At 42.7% G+C, this 21592-nt stretch overlaps 1 long non-coding RNA gene across 1 annotated transcript; it reads left to right on the forward strand.

Annotated features, from left to right (window-relative positions):
* Positions 1–19: 19 nt before the first annotated feature.
* LOC127491348 (uncharacterized) lies at positions 20–5137 on the forward strand. Its single transcript, XR_007919994.3, has 3 exons — positions 20–157; positions 502–708; positions 4872–5137. It is a non-coding gene; the product is annotated as an uncharacterized LOC127491348 (long non-coding RNA).
* Positions 5138–21592: the final 16455 nt, after the last annotated feature.

The following is a 21592-nucleotide window of genomic DNA, read 5'->3' on the forward strand; positions in this document are numbered from 1 at the left end:
GTTAGAGACGGTGACCAGTACCGTAAGAGAGGCTGCGGGCGGAAAACATGGCCGCGCCCACTGGAGTTTCTTCGTGTGGGCCGCCATCCAGGAAGCGGCTCCATTCCGTACGGCGGAGCCATGGGACTCCCGCCCAGAAACTGCCTATGGAAGTGGGGTAGGCGTCTGGGTGGTGGGGACTCTACAGTTCTGTTCTGAGAAATAAATCGGAGCGAGCAGGGGGAAAAGTCAGGGCGTCCTTTTCTGACAGACTGGTGGAGGGAATGGATGCTTGAACTCCCAAGTTTTGCTATCATCCTCTTCTCTAAGTAAAACTATAGCAGGCAGCAATAATTTTAAAATGACAATGGTGTTTAATATGGTCAGTGTGTGAGTAAAACCACCCACGGAAAACTTTGCTGTTTTTTTTACTTGTACATTAAAACAAATCATGAATAACGTTCTTACTATGTAAATGAAGGCTTCAGTCCACTCTTTCACTGTCCCCTTTGCTTTTCCTAGATGGAAATTCTGAAGCAACTAGTAATCCCATCATCCCCTCACCCCTCTATGAAGATGCGCACGTCAGTTGTAAAGAGGCAATTCCTTTCACGTTGTGAAGACCTAAATATGCTTCAAACCCCATCATAAATACTACTTCTAACAGCAAGTCCTGCATGGCAGTGCTGGGAGGTTCTATGCTCTCCTCAAAATGTTCAGTCCCTGCAGGTGCGGAAAAATTTTTTTAAAGATTTATTTTATTATTTGAAAGACTTACTTGCAGAGATGTAGAGAGAGAGAGGTCTTCCTTCTGCTGGTTCACTCCCCAAATGACCACAACGGCCAGAGCTGAGCTGATCCGAAGCCAGGAGCCAGGAGCTTCTTCCTGGTCTCCCTCACAGGTGCAGGGGCCCAAGGAATTGAGCCATCTTCTACTGCTTTCCCAGGCCATAGCAGAGAGCTGGATTGGAAGTGGAGCAGCCAGGACTCGAACTGACACCCATATGGGCTGCTGGCACGGCAGGCCAGGGCTTTAACCTGATGCTCCACAGCGCAGGCCCCAGGAAAACTTTTAAGAGGATTGGATCTATGCTGTAATGTAAACGTCCTAAGTACTTTCAGGCCAGTTATGTCCCTCTCTGGAACTCAGCTTAAAAATAGGTTCAGGGTGTTGGCACCATGGGGCAGCAGGTTAAGCCTTGGCTTGGGACACCCACATCCCAAATCCAAGGGACTGTTCAAGTCCTGGCTACTTTGCTTGGGATTCACTCTTCGGCTAATGCACCTGGGAATGCAGGAGATGATGGCCCCATACTTGGGTCCCTGCCACCCATGTGGAGGGACGTGGATGGAGTTCCTGGCTCCTGGTTTCTGCCTAGCCCAGCCCCAGCTGTTATGGACATTTGGAAAGTAAACCAATACATGGAAGATCTCTCTGTCTCTGTCTTTTGAATAAATATCTTTAAAATAAAGATAGATTCAATTACAGAATTTGACTCTGCTTATCCTAGGCTCTCTTCCTTCCTCTCAAATGATATTTAGTCTAATGAAAAGACTTTGAGGTCCACTAGTGAACACACACTTCTTCCCGAGACCCAAGAAGAAGTTAATGTTATTGTACTGTGGTTTTGTTAAAAAGAAATATTTTCAGAAATGCATGTGCAGATATATATAGGCAGAATGCCATTAGCCTTTTAGAAACTATCTAAAGAGGGCTATATGTGAATAAGACAAGAATAACAGAATTTTAATAAATGTTGAAGTAGGGTCGTGGGTACATGGAGTTCCTTATAAAGTTCTCTCTTCTTTATTATTTGTGTGAAAATTTCATACAAAAATTAAAGAATAAAGAATTTAAAAAAACATTTACAAAGAAATATGAAGACAGCAGGTGTGGGGATACTATTATGCAAGTACAGATTTCAAAGCAAACAATTAGTAGAAATAGTCAATATTTTAAAATGATGCAGTTGCCAAGAGCATGCAACACTTCTAATATATATCTAACGATATAGTTCTGAAATAAATACATCAAAACCTGATAGACTGGGGGATATTTGAGAATCCACAATCACAATAACAAACCAACACATCTCTCAGATCAAGTAGAATAAAGATAGCTAGAGGCTTTACTGGAATAGCATAATAATTGACTTTATGCATCACATATCTACACTTTTAAATCAGAGAACGAAAATTTTTTAAATATACTGAAAAATTCTGAACAAAGTAGCTCATAAAAGAAATTATAAATCCCTCAAACTGACATCACACAAACCACATTTCCTAGGCTTGACTTCAATTGGAAATCAATAACAGGCAGCTAATGAAACATGCCAAATACCTGGTACTTAAATACACAAAGGTAATAACTTGTGGGCTAAGGAGAACACAGTAAGGGATATCACAAGCTACTAAGAATGAAGAGGAGGCCGGCGCCGCGGCTCACTAGGCTAATCCTCCACCTAGCGGCACCGGCACACCAGGTTCTAGTCCCGGTCGGGGCGCCCGATTCCGTCCCGGTTGCCCCTCTTCCAGGCCAGCTCTCTGCTGTGGCCAGGGAGTGCATTGGAGGATGGCCCAAGTGCTTGGGCCCTGCACCCCATGGGAGACCAGGAGAAGCACCTGGCTCCTGGCTTCGGATCAGCGTGGTGCGCCAGCCACGGCAGCCACTGGAGGGTGAACCAACGGCAAAAAGGAAGACCTTTCTCTCTGTCTCTTCTCTCTCACTGTCCACTCTGCCTGTGGAGAAAAAAAGAATGAAGAGGAAAATAATAATATTGAAAATTATTGAAAAAGGGGTCCTGGCACTGCGGCATAGCGAGTGAGGCCACTGCCTGCAGTGCTGGCAGCCCATAAGGGCGCCATTTCAAGTCCCAGCTGCTCCACTTCCAATCCAGCTCTCTGCTATAGTCTGGGAAAGCAGTAGAAGATGGCCCAAGTGCTTGAGCCCCTGCGCCAGTGTGGGGGACCCAGAGGAGGCTCCTGGCTCATGGTTTCAGGTCGGTGGAGCTCTGGCCATTGCAGCCAATTGGGGAGTGAACCAGCAGATGGAAGACCTCTCTCTCTGTCTCTGCTTCTCCTTGTCTCTCTCTGTAACTCCAACTTTCAAAGAAACAAATAAATAAATCTTTAAAAAAAAAAAATGGTAAGGGAAGGGCAACATGCAACATGATATCCAGGAGGAAATTTAAACTAAAATGTATTTATTAGGAATCTCAGAAGGGCAAGACTGATCAAGTTTTAATCCAACCATATTCCAGTTTCATTAAAGAGCACATATAGTCCATTAACATTTGAAGAGATTTTCATCATTAATCATCCAGGAAATATAGATCGAGCTGATAACAATATAATTTTATATTTGTTTAACAAATAACTTTTTTGAAAAAATGATTTTGCTGCATCTCATAAATTTTGATACATTGTATTCCATTTTCATTTGTCTCAAGATAATTTTAAAATTTCTCTTCTGATTTTTTTTAAAGATTTATTTGAAAGAGTTACAGAGAGAGAAGGAAAGGCAGAGAGAGAGGTCTTCCATCCTCTGGTTCACTCCCCAATTGGCTGCAATGGCCGGAGCTGTGCCAATCAATAATCAGGAGCCAGGAGCTTCCTCTGGGTCTCCCACGCAGGTGCAGGAGCCTGAGGACCTGGACTATCTTCCATTGCTTTTCTAGCCACAGCGCCAGTCCCTTCTCTTTTGGTCTTCCATCCACTGGTTCACTCCACAGATGACCAGAGCTGTGCCGATCTGAAGCCAGAAGTCAGGAGCTTCTTCTGGATCTCCCACATGGGTGCAGGGGCCCAAGGACCTGGGCCACCTTCCACTGCTTTCCCAGGCCATAGCAGAGAGCTGGATTGGAAGTGGAGCAGCCGGGACTTGAACCAGTGCCTATATAGGAAGCCAGCACTGTAGGCAGTGGCTTTTCCCACTACGCCACAGTGCTGGCCCCACAATGCTAGTTTTTTTTTTTTAAGATTTATTTTATTTATTTTAAAGTTACAGAGAGAGGTAGAGTCAGAGAGAGATCTTTCATTCCGTTGGTTCACTCCCCAAGTGACCGCAATGGCCAGAGCTGAGCTGATCTGAAGCCAGGAGCCACCCCAAATACCCAGTCTAGACTGCATATGTTTAATAATTCAAAGCAAATAGATATTTTCTTCTCTATATTTGTCATATTAGAAAATAGAACTATTTTGGATTTTTTATAATAAAATGTTTTAATTACATACTGAAAATGAGAATACATTTTAGTGCTTAAATAAATTTAATGAAAGCTTAAACACCTATTATTAATTCTTTTGACTTTTCTAGGCACTGTGTAAACTTTTTCAGACAGTCGGCAGGAAAACTTACAAAGAGTTATAATGAAGCTTTAAAGATACATCCTTTGCAAAGCCTTCATTACGCACATGATTGGAAACTAACATGGGAATGACATTTCAAAATAGGTTTATGTAGAAGTTAGACCAAAATGACCAAACTCACTGTCCACAGCTCTCATAAACGCAAGGAATGCAGCAAATAGCTAACTTAAGCTTTCTATGGGCACTATTAATGAACAGATCAACAGTGGCATCTCACAGGCAGAACTTTCATGCTAGATTATGTAGGAATATATTACTATAAAGCTCATGGAAGGATGCCAAACCATCCCTTTCACAGCTGTGTGGAGATCTAGCAAGTGACACAGCAGGATATGTCACCCTGGAAATCCCTTCATTGGGTTTACATCAAGCTTTACCAGTGTACTCATGGCTTGAGTCTCATAAAGATGACCTTACTATCTACTGATGTTGCAGTCAAACGCCAACGAGTCTCACGTTCATGTCTTGCAGAACACCTTAACTCTTAAACAAATCCTTATCTTAATCTGATTTTCTTTTAGATGGATCATCCAGCAGCACCTTTCTCATTTGTGGTGAGAACAGCAGTATCACTCAGAGCAAGAACTTGGTCAGATGCAAAGAATTCTTGACTGCCAATAGACCCCCTACTTTAACCCTGGCCCTTTTTCCCCTTGAACTATAACTTCTATACCAACATGTCTCCAAATCTGTCACATCCAAGTTCTTTTCACTCATGCCCCTCTCCTATTCTAAGCTCGAGAAATAAGAGTGACAAATAAAGTTCAAAATCCACATACTGTCTCCACATAAGACCCTTATTCATTATAAAAGGAAAGAGTGACTTTATGGAGGAGGAAACTTACAGATACCATCATAAGATAAAGGTTCACATCACTGTCAACAACATATGACTATACTGGCAGCATGTCACCTGTGATAGGACAAAAAGTATTCCTGTTGCAAAATATACAACTTCAATATAATCATGAAAAAATGACTCAAATTGAGGTAACTCTCCAAAAAATCAATTTTACTTCAAAAGCGTCACAATCATGACAAGGAAAGACTGAGGAGATGTCACAGTTTGTAGAAGACTAAAGAGACTCAAAAATGAAGTGCAGTGGAGGATCCTGGACTGGATCTTGCATTAGAGAGACTAAGGAAGTAAATCGGAAAATTTTGAGTAAGTTCTGTAGTTATATCGTCTTATAGTGTTATATCGCCATCAATTTGTTAGCATTGGTAATTGTATTGTTATTATGTTAGATGTTAACTTTAGGAGAATCCTTTTGAAGGGTACACAGAAGTCCTGCGTACAATTTGGTTACCTTTTCTGTGAGTCTAGAAATTTTTTTGAAACAACTTTTAAAAGAAATTCCTAATCTTTTGGAGCCCCTGTTCTAATAGGGTACAGAGATTTTCAAAAGGTAAGTAAAGCATCTATTATTTTTAGATGGTGATATGTTCTAGAAAGAAAAATAAGGCAAGGGGGAAGAACTAGAAGTATTGGGGGGACCATGGTCGATAGGGTGGCTATGCTGAGCCGCTACACAGCCATGTTTATGGGCTATTTCAAAAGATAGTGGCCCATGGGCTTGAAGCTTCTCAGACAAGTGGATCCCACACGCACAGTATGAACCCAGGCAGTCCCACTCTCCTAGTGACAGGGCAGACTGCCTGTGGGGAGCCATTCACCAACCTGACCAGCCATTCTCCACTCCTCAGATTCCTGGACCATCGATCGACCCCCTGGAGTGGGCCAGCCAGAGCCCAAACCCAGGGAAGTGCCACAGAAAGCTTCAGGGACACATCGCTAGGCAACCGAAGCTGTCTTTGCAACCGAAGCTGTTGTAGCGCGCGCATGCTCAGTTCAAGGACCCGTTGCTTGAACCCTCCCCCCTCCCTTCCAGGGACGGTTGGGGGCGGGGGGCAGTCTGCAGCCTTCGTCTCCTTGAGACTGGTTCAAACCAACCTTTGGGTCACTTCTACCACCCCAGTGACGGCAGAGCTGTGTGGGGCTGTGGTAGACAAACTCCTCCGCGGCTCGGATTTCAGAGAGGATGAGAATGGAGTAAGACTGAGCGGCAGATGAAACCAGTTTGGCTGTGGACAGGCCAAGGAGGTGATGGAGGAGTTTCCTGAGTCCCCAGGTGAAGCTGTCAACGGAAAACTCAGTGACCCTTAGTCCAGTATACCTCGTCGGGCCGGGCCTAGGAACCCCTGCCCTGTGCTCAGACCTCTGAGGAGGGCTTTGTCTTTGAAGTGTGTTGTGAGAAATGTTGGCAGTCTGCGTATCCGTTCTTCAGAACCCTGTCACCCCTGACCTCTTCAGGTACCTGGGGATGTTCAGGAAATACCTGACCACGAAGGAATCATCCCTCTGGAGGGAGCACACATTTTTCAGGCACCTTCTGTAACTCTAATGAACATCTTTCTTTAACTGGTGATCTTGTGACTAATCAGAATGTTTGCTCTACAGATAAAATAATGCCTACTTAAGAACTCCAGGGGCTGACTGCATGGAAATGGCTAGAATGGTAGATCTCACCTGAAGAGGAAATTTGCCACCACCAAGCCTACTTTTACTTGACATCACCACCTGGTCAAGAATCTGTTACTACCAGCTGCAAACAACCAGGTTTTATGTCAAAAGAACCTCCATCTAATTGGCATCAAGAAGATTATCAAAACTGATGCTGGGAGCTGCCTACCAGGCTTCCCAAACTCCCCTTTCTCCAGCACTCTTTGTTATTATTAATGTAAGGGACTGACGGTTTTGGCAAAATTTCAAAGGATAAATTTTTTTTCTTTCTTAATTTTCTTTAATTGTATTTTATTCATATTTATTGTTTTCTTCAACTTAGCTTGGGTTTGATTTGTATATCTTTTCCTATTTTTCTCAGGTAATGACTTAGGTCATTTATTTATTTTTAAAGATTTATTTTATTTACTTGAAAGACGGAGTTACAGAGAGGAGGAGTCAGAGAGAGAGAGAGAGAGAAAGAAGTCTTCCATCCGATGGTTCACTCCCCAAATGACTGCAATGGCCAGAACTTAGCTGAACCAAAGCCAGGAGCCACAAGCTTCGTCTGGGTCTCCAGTGTGGGTGCAGAGGTCCAAGGACTTGGGCCATCTACTGCTTTCCCAGGCCATAGCAGAGAGCTGGATCGGAAGTGGAGCAGCAGGGACTCAAACTGGCAACCATATGGGATGTCAGCACTGCAGGCTGGGGCTTTAACCCCCTGTGCCACAGCGCCAGCCCCTAGGTCATTTATTTATTTATTTATTTTTGACAGGCAGAGTGGACAGTGAGAGAGAGAGACAGAAAGAAAGGTCTTCCTTTGCTGTTGGTTCACCCTCCAATGGCCGCTGCAGCCAGCACACTGCGGCCAGCACACCGCGCTGATCTGAAGCCAGGAGCCAGATGTTTCTCCTGGTCTCCCATGCGGGCGCAGGGCCCAAGGACTTGGGCCATCCTCCATTGCACTCCCGGGCCATAGCAGAGAGCTGGCCTGGAAGAGGAGCGACCAGGACAGAATCCGGCGCCCCAACCAGGACTAGAACCGGGTGTACCAGCGCTGCTAGGTGGAGGATTAGCCTATTGAGCTGCGGCGCCGGCCAAAATATATAAATCTTAAGTGTACTATTTTCTGGCTTACATTTAGCCACTAACATTTCAGCTAGAAAAACTAGAGGCCTATGCATACAACTTGGTAAAAAGTTAGTTGATGTTTGTTTAAAAGTAATGATTATAATATCACTTTAAAATGCTACAAAATATAATTCCACACTGGAATATTTTTTTCAATGTTTGAATTACATTCATTATGAATAAACTATAATCATTACCTTCTTTCTTTAACTGATATTTCAGATAGTCATATTATACTTTTTGCTATTAAATCTATAATGCAAGCTTCTTTGTAAATTTTTGAGAATTGAGACATAAAATTCCGGTAACCAACTACAACATTTCAAACCTCAACATAGTCTGTTGTGTAATGGGAGTGGCGCAGCTCCAGCCATTGTGGCCATCTAGGGAGTGAATCAGCAGATGGAAGACCTCTCTCTTTCTCTGCCTCTGCCTCTCTGTAACTCTGCCTTTCAAATAAATAAATAAATCTTTTTCTAAAAAAAACATACTCACATTTTTATAGCCATTAGCAAATTGCTGTTGCTTCATATGTATGTATGTATATTTAAACTACATATATATAAACATATGTATTTGTGTATATATTTAAACTAATATATATGTATTTAAATTAATATGTATATTTAAAGTAATATATAAATAAAATAAATATTATTTATTTATTTGAAAGACAGAGTTACATAGAAAGAATAAGAGACAGAAAGAGATCTAACTCCATCTGGGTCTCCCACATGGATGGCAGGTGCCCAATCACTTGGATCATTTGTATGCTTTCCCAGGCATATTAGCAGGGGCCTGGATGGGAAGTGGAGCAACTGGGACTTGAACCAGTGCTCATATAGGACCAGTGCTGAACCAGTGCTCATCATAGGCAATGGCTTAGCCTGCTGAGCCCCAACACTGGCTCAACTGCTCTTGGCCATGTTTTAAAAAAATAATTTCCAGGCCGGTGCCGTGGCTCACTAGGCTAATCCTCTGCCTTGCAGCGCCGGCACACCGGGTTCTAGTCCCGGTCGGGGCGCCGGATTCTGTCCCAGTTGCCCCTCTTCCAGGCCAGCTCTCTGCTGTGGCCAGGGAGTGCAGTGGAGGATGGCCCAAGTGCTTGGGCCCTGCACCCCATGGGAGACCAGGATAAGTACCTGGCTCCTGCCATCGGATCAGCGCGGTGCGCTGGCTGCGGCAGCCATTGGAGGGTGAACCAACGGCAAAGGAAGACCTTTCTCTCTGTCTCTCTCTCTCACTGTCCACTCTGCCTGTCAAAAAAAAAAAAAAAAAATTCCATCTCTTAAATAAGATTCCCTATTTGATGGGACATTGTTATCCCAGTGTCCTTTACTTCTCTAAGCATACTTTTTATAGTTATTTGAAGGTATGTGTCATCTACCAAGAGATTGGAGGAGTTGCTATAGAAACCCCAAGCTGGTGGACCTCTGGTTGATCTACAGTGCACATAGCTTTCCTTTCATTGGTCAGTGATCATGGTGAATGACCTTTACAACATATCATTGAATTCAGGTTTGTAGTGAGTTGTTGTTGTTGTGTGTGTGTGTGTGTGTGTGTGTTTTTTTTTTTTTTTAGGATTTTTGCATTTGAAATCATCTGAGATGTTGTAGTTCATTTTCTTGTAATGTTCTTATGTGGCTTTGGTGTCAAAGTAATGTTAGCCTCATAAAATGAATTTGGACATGTTCTCTCCTCTACAGTTTTCTTTTAGATGTAATTATTTGAAAGGCAGAGTCACAGAAAGGCAGAGAGAGAGAAAGAGAGGTCTTCCATCTGCTGGTTCACACCTCAGATGACCACAATGACCAGAGCTGAGCCAATCCAAAGCCAGGAGCCAGGAGCTTTTTCCAGGTCTCCCATGTGGGTGCAGGGGCCCAAGAACTTGGGCCACCTTCAACTGCTTTCCAGGCCACAGCAGAGAATTGGATCAGAAGTGGGGCAGCCGGGACTCGAACCAGAGCCCACATGGGATGTCGGCACTGCAGGCGGCAGCTTTACTCTCCACGCCACAAAACCAGCCCCCAACCTCTACAGTTTTTAAAATGGGTTTGAGATGAATTGGTGCAAGTTCTTCTTTAAACTTTTTATAAATTTCACTAGCAAAACTGTCTTGATCTACACTTTTCATTGTTGCTAGATTTTTAAATTATTGAATCAATCTCCTTAAATTTGTTAAGACTTGTTTTGTGGCCTAAAATATGATCTATCCTGGAGAATGTTTCATATGCACTTTATTAGAAAAATGTGTACTCTTGCTGTTGAATGGAATGGTAAATATATGTTAGGTCCATTTGGTTTAAAGTACAGTTAAAATTTAATGTTTATTTCTTTTCTGTCTGGGTGTTTAACCCATTTTTGAAAGTGGGATATTGAAGTCTCCAGCTATTATTGTTTTGTTGTATATTTGTCCCTTCATATCTAATAGTATTTGTTTTCTATATTTACATACTGTGATGTTGACTGCATATGTATCTATAACTGTCCCATCCTTTTGCTGAATTGATGCCTTTACCATTACATAATGATCTTGCCTCTTGTTAAAATCTCTTACAGACTATTTTGTCTAATGTAAATATAGCAATCCTCACTTTTGATTTCATTTGCATGGAATATATTTTTCCATTCCTCACTTTTAGTTTATGTGTGTCCTTAGAGGTGAAGTCTCTTGTAGGTACTCTATACTTGAATTAAAAAAAAAAAATCCATTTAGCCACTCTGTCCTTTGGAGAATTTGGTTAATTTATATTTAATGTAATTACTGATAAATAAAACTTACTATTGAATTTTGCTAATTGTTTTCTCTCTTGCATACTCTTATTCCTTTCTTCCTCTCTTGCTGTTCTACTTTGAAGATTTTGTATAGTGGTATGTTTTTTTTTTCTCTTCATCTTTTGTGCATCTAATATAGGTTATTCCCCTGAGGTTACCATGAGGCTTGCATAAAATATCTTATAGTTATAATAGTCTATTTCAAATTGTTAACAACTTAACTTGGAGCATATGCAAACATTCTGGACTTCTAACCCTCACAAACACATATATGTTTTTGATGTCACAATGTATAACTTATAATTTATACTAGGTGTCAATTTACAAATTACTGTCATCATACTTTAAAAATATATTTTCATCCTTTAGCTTTCATACTAGAGTTATAAGTGATTTATACACCACCATTAGTTTTATTCTCAATTTGTACTGTATACTACTTTAACCAGTGACGTTTATCTTGTCCAATTTTTTCATGCTGTTAATTAACTTCTTTTCATATCAGCTTGAAAAACACCCCTCAGCATTTTTGTAAGGAAAAACAAGTGATGAACTCCCTCAACTTCTTCTACATTTTCCTAGAATGTAGTCTTTATCATTTTTTCATTTTTGAAAGGCATCTTTGCCTAATAAGTAACCTTGGCTGGTGGTGTTTGTTTTTCTTTCAGTACTTTGAATATTTTTTTTCTGATCTCTCCTGGCCTGCAAGCGTTCTGCAGAGAAATCCCCGGATATATGCATATCTGAATATATTATAAGTCTCTCCTCTTGCTGCTTTCAAAATTCTCTTTCTCCTTGGATTTGGATGGTTTGAATGTAACATGTCTTGAAGACCTCTTTGGGTTGAGCCTGTGTGGGAACATTTGAACTTCATGTCCTGGATGTGTTTCTTTCTCCCCAGACTTCGGAAGCCATTATTTCTTTAAATAAATAAAAATGTCTTTCTCCTAGTCTTCTAAGATTCCAAAATGGATATATTAAGCAAGTTGATGGTGTCTCATAAATTCCATATGCTCTCTTGTAATTCTCATTTTTCTTCTTTTTGTTACTCTGTCTGGGTAATTTCAAACAACTAGTGTTTGAGTTCACAGATTCTTCCATTTGTTTGAGCAAGTCTGCTATTGATGCTCTCTGTAGCTTTTCTCCCCTCTTAATTTAATGCATTGTCTTCTTCAGCTCCAGAATTCATTTGGTCCTTATCTGTGATTTCTATTACTTTCTTGACATTCCCATTTTGTTCATGTTTTGATTTCATGATCTTGTTTGTTTTCCCTTCCTTAAGACAATTATTTGGAATTCTTTGTCCAGCAATTCATAGATCTCCATTTTTTGAGGTCAATTACTGGAAAGTTATTGTGTTCCTTTGTTGGTGTCATGTTTCTTTCATTTTTTATGTTTCTAGTTGCCATATAGTGATTCTCCCCTCTTGTATTAAAGGATTGGATCACAAGGAAAAGACCTTTACTTGTGGTTGGTCCAAGGACTCTGACTGGATGTGGTGTAAAAGTTCTGGTTGTGAGATTGCCACAGTATAGTCTCTGTGTAGCTCTGTCAACTAGGGTCCTCAGCGGCCAAGGCAGCAAGAGCTTTTGGGGGTCTTCAGAGGCAAAGGTCACTGGGGTCCTCCTAACCTCTTTTCCCTCAAAGCAAGTTGTAACTGAAAGTCCCTCTCTGCACTGGGTTCAGCTTACAGGTGCACTTGTCAAGCGGGTGGCACTGGTGCAGAGCACCTGTAGAGCAACTACGGAGTCAAGATGAGAATGGATTATAGGTCTGGGGTCCAAGAAGCCTTAGGCACAAATTCCCCTGCTGCAATGTTAATAATGGTGTATAAGGCACAGGCACCTGTAGAGCATCCAAGGAACTGTGTCCAGAGCACGGGCACATGTAGAGCTACAACACCTGTGGGATCCAGTGCTCCTGCTACAGTGGTGACTCCAGGGTCTTAGGCATGGGCCCTTGTAGGGCACCTGCAGAGCCAGCTTCTGCAGTTTGGGCACACACCCAAAGACTGACTCCAAAGTCCAGGTCTTGGACTACACAGCAGCAGCGATGACTCCAGTCTGAGGTGAGGGCGCAATTAGGGCAGCTGCAGAGTTGAATGCGTGGAAGTTATTGCTTTGTGTTCAGGGTTCAATATAATGGCCTGAGTCCCTGTGCAGCTCAACAGTGACTCCTTCTTGGGTCGGGGCATTACAATCTCTCCCTCTCCAGGAAGCACAGAAGCAAAGGCTGCTTACCTCAGGAGCAAAAGTTGCTGGTGTCCTCTACAGAGCAGGCTACTGGGACCCATGCTAAGGAACACTAAGGACAACTCCACCGAAGGCAGTCTACTGCAGTTATGGGAGCTGTTAGACCTCCCAGCATGAAAGACTTCTAGGATCCAGTGTAGAGCAGGCCCCTGCAGACCATCCAGCTACCACTTGACTGACACTGAAAGATCCCATCCTCTGGCTTTGTACATAGCCATTACCACATCTCACAGATATGTGAAAATCCCCAGGCAGCCCTTTGGCATATTGTTTTGCATTGTTCCAATGTGTCGCTGCACATTCTTAGTTGGACTATCAAGCCCTGTCAGGTTTTTGTCCAATTTTTAATCTAATTGTTCTTTGGGTGGGGGAGGCTGGTTATCTCCTGTTCCACTATCTTGCCAATAACATTTCCTCTTATTCTATATTTTTAAAAGGCCATCCTATTGGCTGTAAGCAGTGTCTCATTATAGTTTTGATTTTCATTTCTCTAATTGTGTTGAACTTCTTTTCACAGGTTTATTGAGCATCTATACCTCTTCTCTGGAGAAATGTCTTTTCAAAAACTTTGCCCATTTTATTTTTTTAAAGATTTACTTATTTGAAAGACAGAGTTACACAGAGAGAGGAGAGGCAGACAGAGAGAGACAGAGAGAGAGAGAGAGAGAGAGAGAGAGAGTCTTCCATCCGATGGTTCACTCCTCAGATGGCCACAATGGCCAGAGCTGCGCCGATCCGAAACCAGCTGGGACTCCAACCAGTGCCCATATGGGATGCTAGCACTGCAGGTGACCACTCTACCTGCTATGCCACATCACTGACTCCTAGGTTATTTCTTCTTATTGTTCTTTATATATTCTGGATACTAGACTCCCGTAAGAAAAATAATGGGCGAAGATTTTTTTTTTTTAATTCTGTGGGTTTTTCCTCCTACTTTTTGGCACTGTCCTTTGATACAAGAAAGGTTTAAATTTTTTTACAAAGTCCAACTTAACTTTTTAAACTTGTTTTCACTTTAAGGTGCCAGATAAAAAAAGTGTTGTCTAACTCAAGGTCACTAAGACCACACCCATATTTTCTTTGTAGCACAGCCATGGTACAAATCACATTTCCCCATTTCAACATACCCCCAAACTCATTCTAAATACAACTGAATTTCTTTCCTCTGCCTTCCCCACTCACAACTTTGATGGCTCTAGATGTGCCCTCCACCACTGACCTGTCTTGGAGATCAAGAAAGATTCCTACAGTCAATATCACATCTCTGGCCAAAGGATATTTGTTGTACCTCAGCCATCCATCCCCTTCTCAACTGTCTTTTGGGTTCTGGCCTCATACTTGACAGCTTCAACTCCCACGTCTACTTTTAGTAAGCTGTGACTTTGAGTGAACCACTGAGTTTTCCAGGTCTGTGGGCTCACACTGTGCTGAGTATTGACAGCATCAATATCACCTGAGAACCTGTGATAAAAGCAGATTTTTCAAAATTTATTTATTTATTTATTGAAAGGCAGAGTTACAGGAGAGAAAGGGAAAGACTGAGGGAGAGAGAGAGCTTCTAACTGTTGGTTCACTTCCCAGGTGGCGGCAACAGCCAGGGCTAAGCCAGGCCAAAGCCAGGAGCTTCTTCCAGGCCTCTCACATGGGTGGCAGAGCCCCAAATACTTGAGACATCTTCTGCCGAAAAGCAGATTCTTGGATCTCACCCATTCTGCTGAATCAGAAACTGGTGGTCCCAGAAATCTATATGTTAAGAAACTTTCTTTTTTAAAAAAAAAATTTTATTTATTTATTTGAAAGTCAGATTTACACAGAGAGGGGAGGTGGAGGGGGGGTGGTCTTCCATCCGATGATTCACCCCCCAGTTGGCTGCAACAGCCAGAGGTGCGCCGAACCGAGGCCAGGAGCCAGGAGCTTCTTCTGGGTCTCCCACGTGGGTGCAGGGGCCCAAAGACTTGGGCCATCTTCTGCTGCTTTCCCAGGCCACAGCAGAGAGCTGGATCGCAAGTGGAGCAGCCGGGACTCAAACTGGCGACCATATGGGATGCTGGCACTGCTGGTGGTGGCTTTACCCACTACACCATAGTGCCAGCCCCGAGGTAAAGATATTTTAAAATTACAACTGAGAAAAGGGTTGTTGGCTCTTATTATTTGTATCAGAATGCATATAGAAAGTTTCTTGGGGCTGGCACTGTGGCGTAGCAGGTTAACTCTCTGGCCTGAAGCGCTAGCATCCCATATGGGCGCTGGTGTGAGACCCAGCTGCACCACTTCTTTTTTTTTTAATAGGCAGAGTTAGAGAGAGAGACAGAGAGAAAGATCTCCTTCCGTTGGTTCACCCCCCCCCCCCCCGCCCCAAATGGCCACTACGGCCGGCATGCTGAGCCGATCTGAAGCCAGGAGCCAGGTGCTTCCTCCTGGTCTCCCATGGCGTGCAGGGCCCAAGCACTTGGGCCATCCTCCACTGCACTCCCGGGCCACAGCAGAGAGCTGGACTGGAAGAGGGGCAACCGGGACAGAACCGGCACCCCAACCCAGACTAGAATCCAGAGTGCCAGCGCCGCAGGCAGAGGATTAGCCTAGTGAGCTGCGGTGCCTGCCTGGCTGCACCACTTCTGATCCAGCTCTCTGCTATGGCCTGGGAAAGCAGCAGAAGATGGCCCAAGTCCTTGGGCCCCTGCACCCACATGGGAGACCCAGAAGTTGTTCCTGGCTCCTGGCTTTGGATCAGCACAGCTCTGGCCATTGCAGTCAACTGGGGAGTGAACCAGCGGATAGAAAACCTCTCTCTCTCTCTCTTCTCTCTCTGTGTAACTGTGACTTTCAAGTAAAATAAATAAATCTTTAAAAATATATGTATCTTTACCTCATGGGGAATCTAAACAATTTGTTTTTAAGGATTTTCTTATTATTACTTGAATAATTACTGGGTACAGCATGATAATTTGATACATTTATTCAATGGGTGACGACTAAATCAGACTGGCATTTACATCATATTGTTTTCTAAATTTTATTAACATAACTACACATTTATGGGGTACATTGTGATGTTAGAATAAATATATACCATGTGTAGTGATCAAATCAGTGTAAATGACATTTCCTTCTCCTTGTCAATAATTTGTTTGGAGTGTTTTCCTAATTGTTCATAAAATACATAACAGTTACTGCAAACTATCATCACCCCCAATCAATACGGTTTTTACTTCTTGTGTGCATCCTCTTCTTTCCTCTCTATACTTTGAAAATCTTTAGGATTCCACTTTCCCTTTAGCATTCACTAGTAATTCCGGCATTTCAATTTGAATAATTCTAGGCCTTCTTATTGTTATGAGGAAAATCTCAACAGGACAAGGAATAGAAAACACTGTTTTTCTCTATAGCTTCTAGAAAAGTAGATAATCACCAGTCTCTATTCACATGCTGTACAACAAATCAGCCTTAGGAAGCCACTGGCCATGAGAGGTTGATGATGTTTTCCAAGGTGTTCCCCTTTAATCTCTGCTCTGCCTCTGACCTTGACCTTCTGCTCTTTCTACCTCAAAATGACTAGCCAATTTATAGGTACATTTTTGACAGAGAGCCAATACTTGTGACTCTCGTTTGTGAAACAGTAAGGATGGCATTAGAACTTCCTTCTTTCTCAACTGTATAAGGTAAAACAAAAAGGACTGCTGAATTTGTTTAAGGCTTTTGAGAGTATTTCATCTAGCAGTTAGCTGCTACCACCTAGTGAGTACTAGCAATTAGTGGCAGCACCAGCAGATAATCACTCTATGAAAGGTCATTCTGTGGGCTACCAGGAAGTGAGACATGGATTCCAGAACCAAGGGTGACTAGGCTTTCTGATGTTGAACTTGAACAATCACATACTGCCCATCCTTTGATGGTTGTGATTAACATCACAGATGTCACAGAAGTGACTTGTGTAGGGTGGTATAGTCTGAGTTGTGTAACACTTAACTCCATTCTAAAGCTGTAAGCCCTATTGTGACTATATTCGGGAGAGTAGGATTTCAGAAGGTATTTAAGCCTAACTGTAGTCATAAAGGTGGGATCCTAATCTCATAGGATTGGTAGTCTTGTGAGGAAGAGGTTCTGTCTCATTATGCATGCATCCAGGAAGGGACACACAAGCAGAACACAATAAGATGGCAGTCATTTGCAAGCCAAGAAGTGAGCTCTTGACAGAACCAGATCATGCTGTCATATTTATCTTGCACTTTCCAGCCTACAGAACTGTGAAGAAACAAGTTTCTGTGGTTTAAGCCGCTCAGCTTATGGCGTCTTGTTATTGCAGCCCACACGGAAGAAGCCAGAGAAGATACTGATTAAATAGGACTCAGTGGAGCTGCTCTTTTCCTGTCTTCATGGGAAAGACTTCCAGGGAAAATAAATGAAGAAATGAAGCCATGTCATTTAAAGTGTTCATCACTCATGCACAACTTTAATATGAAAATATTAAAAATGTGTGTCCATGGGGTAGGAGTGAAGGTATAGGAATAATGAACTTTATCAGATAAAGTATTATAACTACTCTATGGTATGATTTATATATACAACACTGTAACCCAGATTTTAACTGACCATACTTATGATATGCTATGAAGAGCAACACTACACAGAGGTTAATGTAATGGACACTAGTCAGCTGGTATGGGTTTTAATTCCCTGTGCCATTTCCATTACTTTGTATACTTGGGCAAGTCCTTTCAACCCTCTGAGACTCAGATTTCAGATTCTTCATCCATTAAACAGAAATAACAAGTGCGTCTATTCCCAGCATTGTATGGAAGGAGTAAGTTTAAATTTTTAAAGTTCAGGGCCTGGTACATATTAAACACTTAACTAACATGTGTTATCAGGAGTGAATTAAGTCAATGGTTGGGATACCCAGGTTTCATATCAAAGTACCTGAGCTCAAGTCCTGGCTCTGTTCCCAATGCCAGCTTCCTTCTATTATGCACCCTGGGAGGTAGCAGGCGACACCTCAAGTACTTGGGTCCTTGTTATCTACTTCCGAGACGTGGACTGCATTTTTAGCTCCTGGCCTCAGCTTGGCTCAACCCTGGCTTTTGTGGCTAGTTGGAGAGTGAGCTAGCATAAGAGTGCTGTCACTTGCTCTAACAAAAATTTAAAAATAAAATTTGCTGTCATCATCATCACCATTATCACTTCTAGCACCATGTACTGGGTTCTATATCATTTAACTCTCAGACATCTTTGTAATCTGTGATATAATGTGAAGCCTATTTCCTTCTGCTATCATTCCTAATAGTGGTATCAACTGCAATGATAATATTATAAATGCAAAAAATCACAATGTCATCTTGGTAGCCGGCTTCCAAAACTGTTCTTTTTTTTGACAGGCAGAGTGGATAGTGAGAGAGACAAAGATAGGTCTTGCTTTTGCCATTGGTTCACCCTCCAATGGCCGCCACGACTGGCGCGCTGCAGCCGGCCCACCGCGCTGATCCGATGGCAGGAGCCAGGTGCTTCTCCTGGTCTCCCATGGGGTGCAGGGCCCAAGCACTTGGGCCATCCTCCACTGCCCTCCCAGGCCACAGCAGAGAGCTGGCCTGGAAGAGGGGCAACCGGGACAGAATCCGGCGCCCCGACTGGGACTAGAACCTGGTGTGCTGGCGCCGTTAGGTGGAGGATTAGCCTAGTGAGCCGCGGCGCCAGCCCCAAAACTGTTCTTAATGACTCAACTTCTGCTATTTCAATTTCTACTCTCAGAATGAAAAGCACTGACCAAAGTAATCAATTCAGCCACCATATGAATATACTCAAATAGTCCTGTGGTAGGTCCATGTGGTTACGAGTTGGTGCCTTCAGCCTTCTGCCAGTAGTCATGTGAGTGGACTAGGAAACACATCCCCCTCGCTCCAAACACCCTTCAGATGATTGTACCTCAGATAAACATCGTGACTACAGTCTCATGAGAATCCCTGAGCCACAGCCACCTACTTAAACTCTTCTTAGATTTCAGGCCCTCAGAGATTGTGAAAGCGTGTGTACTGTTATTTTTTCACTGAATATTTGGTCATCAGTCCCACAGCAACAAATACTGTCGTTCTCTAGTATTGTTTGGGCTGCTGTCACACAGCAACTTGCACTGGATCATTTCTAAGCAATAGAAATTGTTCCCAGTTCTGGTGGCTGGGAAGTCTAACAAGCAGCAGCAGACTCAGTGTCTGGCGAGGGCTCTCTCTCTCTCACAGACGGCACCTTCTGGCTGTGTCCCCACATAATGAAAGGGGTAAACAAGCTCCCTTTGGTCTCTTTTGTAAGAGCATTAACCCCATTCATGAAGGTAGCTGCCTTATAAACTATTCAGCTCCTGAAGATCCCACTCTCCTAACATTAACTCCTAACATTGGGAATTAGAATTCAACATATGGGTTTTGGGGGATATATAAACATTTACGTAACAGTGGTACTCAACACTGCATTATAAGTGTGCCCATTTTCCAGAACTTCACCCTGGAAAATATTAAGTAGTATGATTGTGCTGATTTCAAAAGAAGGGGCAATAAATTATCTGTAGAAGGGGAACTATTGTTAATATAATACAAACACCAATATGAAGATAGCAAATAGGCATATTTTATTTTTTATCATCAGAGTTAATATGTTAGATGTGACACCTTCATAATTAGAGGCATGTGATAATGACAAGGATCTTATGTTAGGTATAAATTATAATTGTTGGGGCCAGCTCCATGGCACACTAAGTTAATCCTCCACCTGCGGCACCAGCATCCCATATGGCCGCCAGTTCTAGTCCCAGTTGCTCCTCTTCCAGTCCAGCTCTCAGCTATGGCCTGGGATAGCAACGGAGGGTGGCCCAGATGTTTGGGCCCCTGCACCTGCATGGGAGACCAAGAAGAGGCACCTGGCTCCTGGCTTCAGACCAGCGCAGCTCTGGCCATTGCGGCCATTTGGAGTGAACCAATGGAAGGAAGACCTTTCTCTCTGTCTCTTTCTCTGTCTGTAACTCTGTCAAATCAATAAATAAAAATCTAAAAAAAAATTGTTAATTATACTGACAATCAAAAGCATATAATTGTGGAATTAAGTGTAACAGTTAAGTGGCATGGCATGAGGAGTGAGAAGTAGGGTAGGATAAGGTCGGTTAGGGTAGGATATATAATACAGGTAACAGTCACACTGGCATGAGTAGGTGATTGAACGGTGAAGGTGAAGGGCCCAGCTCATCCTGTCATTAACCAATCTGAACCCAACTTTGACCACAGGATCAACACTTGCCTACTAAATCTCATTCACTGTTTGATGTGGCGCTGGAAGCCCAGAAGTCTCAACCACAATATTTTTGGCAACTGTATTCCAAATCTGCTAGTGGTTGCTGTAATGGAGGAAGTAAGGCAGACAGCACTGATGATTGGGGTCCAAGATTAAAGGTGTTGGAGCCAACATGGTAGCATAGTGGGTAAAGTTGCCACCTTCAATAGTGGCATCCCACACAAGTGCCTGTTCATGTCCCACCTGCTCCACTTCTGATCCAACTCCCTACTAATGGCTCGAGAAAAGCAGCGGAAGATGGCCCAAAGTTTTAGGCCTCTGCCACCCACGTGGGAGACCCAGAAGAAGTTCCTAGCTTACCTGAAATAGCTGTGTGTATGGTCCCTCACTAATGTGCCCCACCTTGTATACAACCTGCACACTGAGATCAGGAGGAAGCAGAGTAAGGAGACCTGGTAGACACAGAGGGGGAGAATGTAGGTAGGATTTTCTGGGGTAAGAAGACACAGGATGGTTGGACAACAAAGAGTTAGGGCTCTCTGTGCTGCAGCATGGGGAGGAACATTAAATATAGAATTAGAGGAACCATAACCACCTCCACCCCCAACTCCATGTATTTAGCGCCCTCTGTGTGGGGCATCTGGTCGACCTTAGTGCTACTGCTTTCACTCAATGATCTACTTAAAAAACTTGTAGTATTTGGGCAGGTGCTGTATTCAGTGCCTTAGACATAGCACAAAAAAAGACAGTTTCTGTCCTGTGAGGCTGATGGTCTAGCAGAGGTGGGGGTATTAAAAACAACAGCAAAAATAAAAACTTACTATCAGGTCAGAACACTACTACTTGCAACACAAAAATAGTATAAATCCTGGGGTCCAAAGATATGACCCCAGGAACTATGTTATTTCAGATCCAATGATAGAAGTGGGGGCTCTCTAGAAGAGAAGACCAAGAACTGCAAGGGCGGCAGAATATGCTCAGAGATCGCAGTCGACGTGAAGGGCCAGAGCCAGAACAAGCTTGCTTGATGTTACAACAGCCAGAACTGGAACTTTTGACAGATAAGAAAAACATGGACCACCTAAATCTAGTGACTTTCCAAACACTATGACCCTTTTTATTACAACTTTACACTATAAACATGAAACACAAATAAGTGAAAACAGAAGTAACAATACTATGTGAATGTTTGATATATAAAATATAAAAATTACATAATCTAATATAGAAATCATATAATAGATATTATATAAAATGGAAACTATAGTATTACAGTAATATATAATAATTATTACAGTGGGTCACAAAATAT

The sequence above is a fragment of the Oryctolagus cuniculus genome, chromosome 18 (assembly GCF_051225735.1).
Source record: "Oryctolagus cuniculus isolate XC-2025 breed Fujian yellow rabbit chromosome 18, ASM5122573v1, whole genome shotgun sequence".
NCBI lineage: Eukaryota > Metazoa > Chordata > Mammalia > Lagomorpha > Leporidae > Oryctolagus > Oryctolagus cuniculus.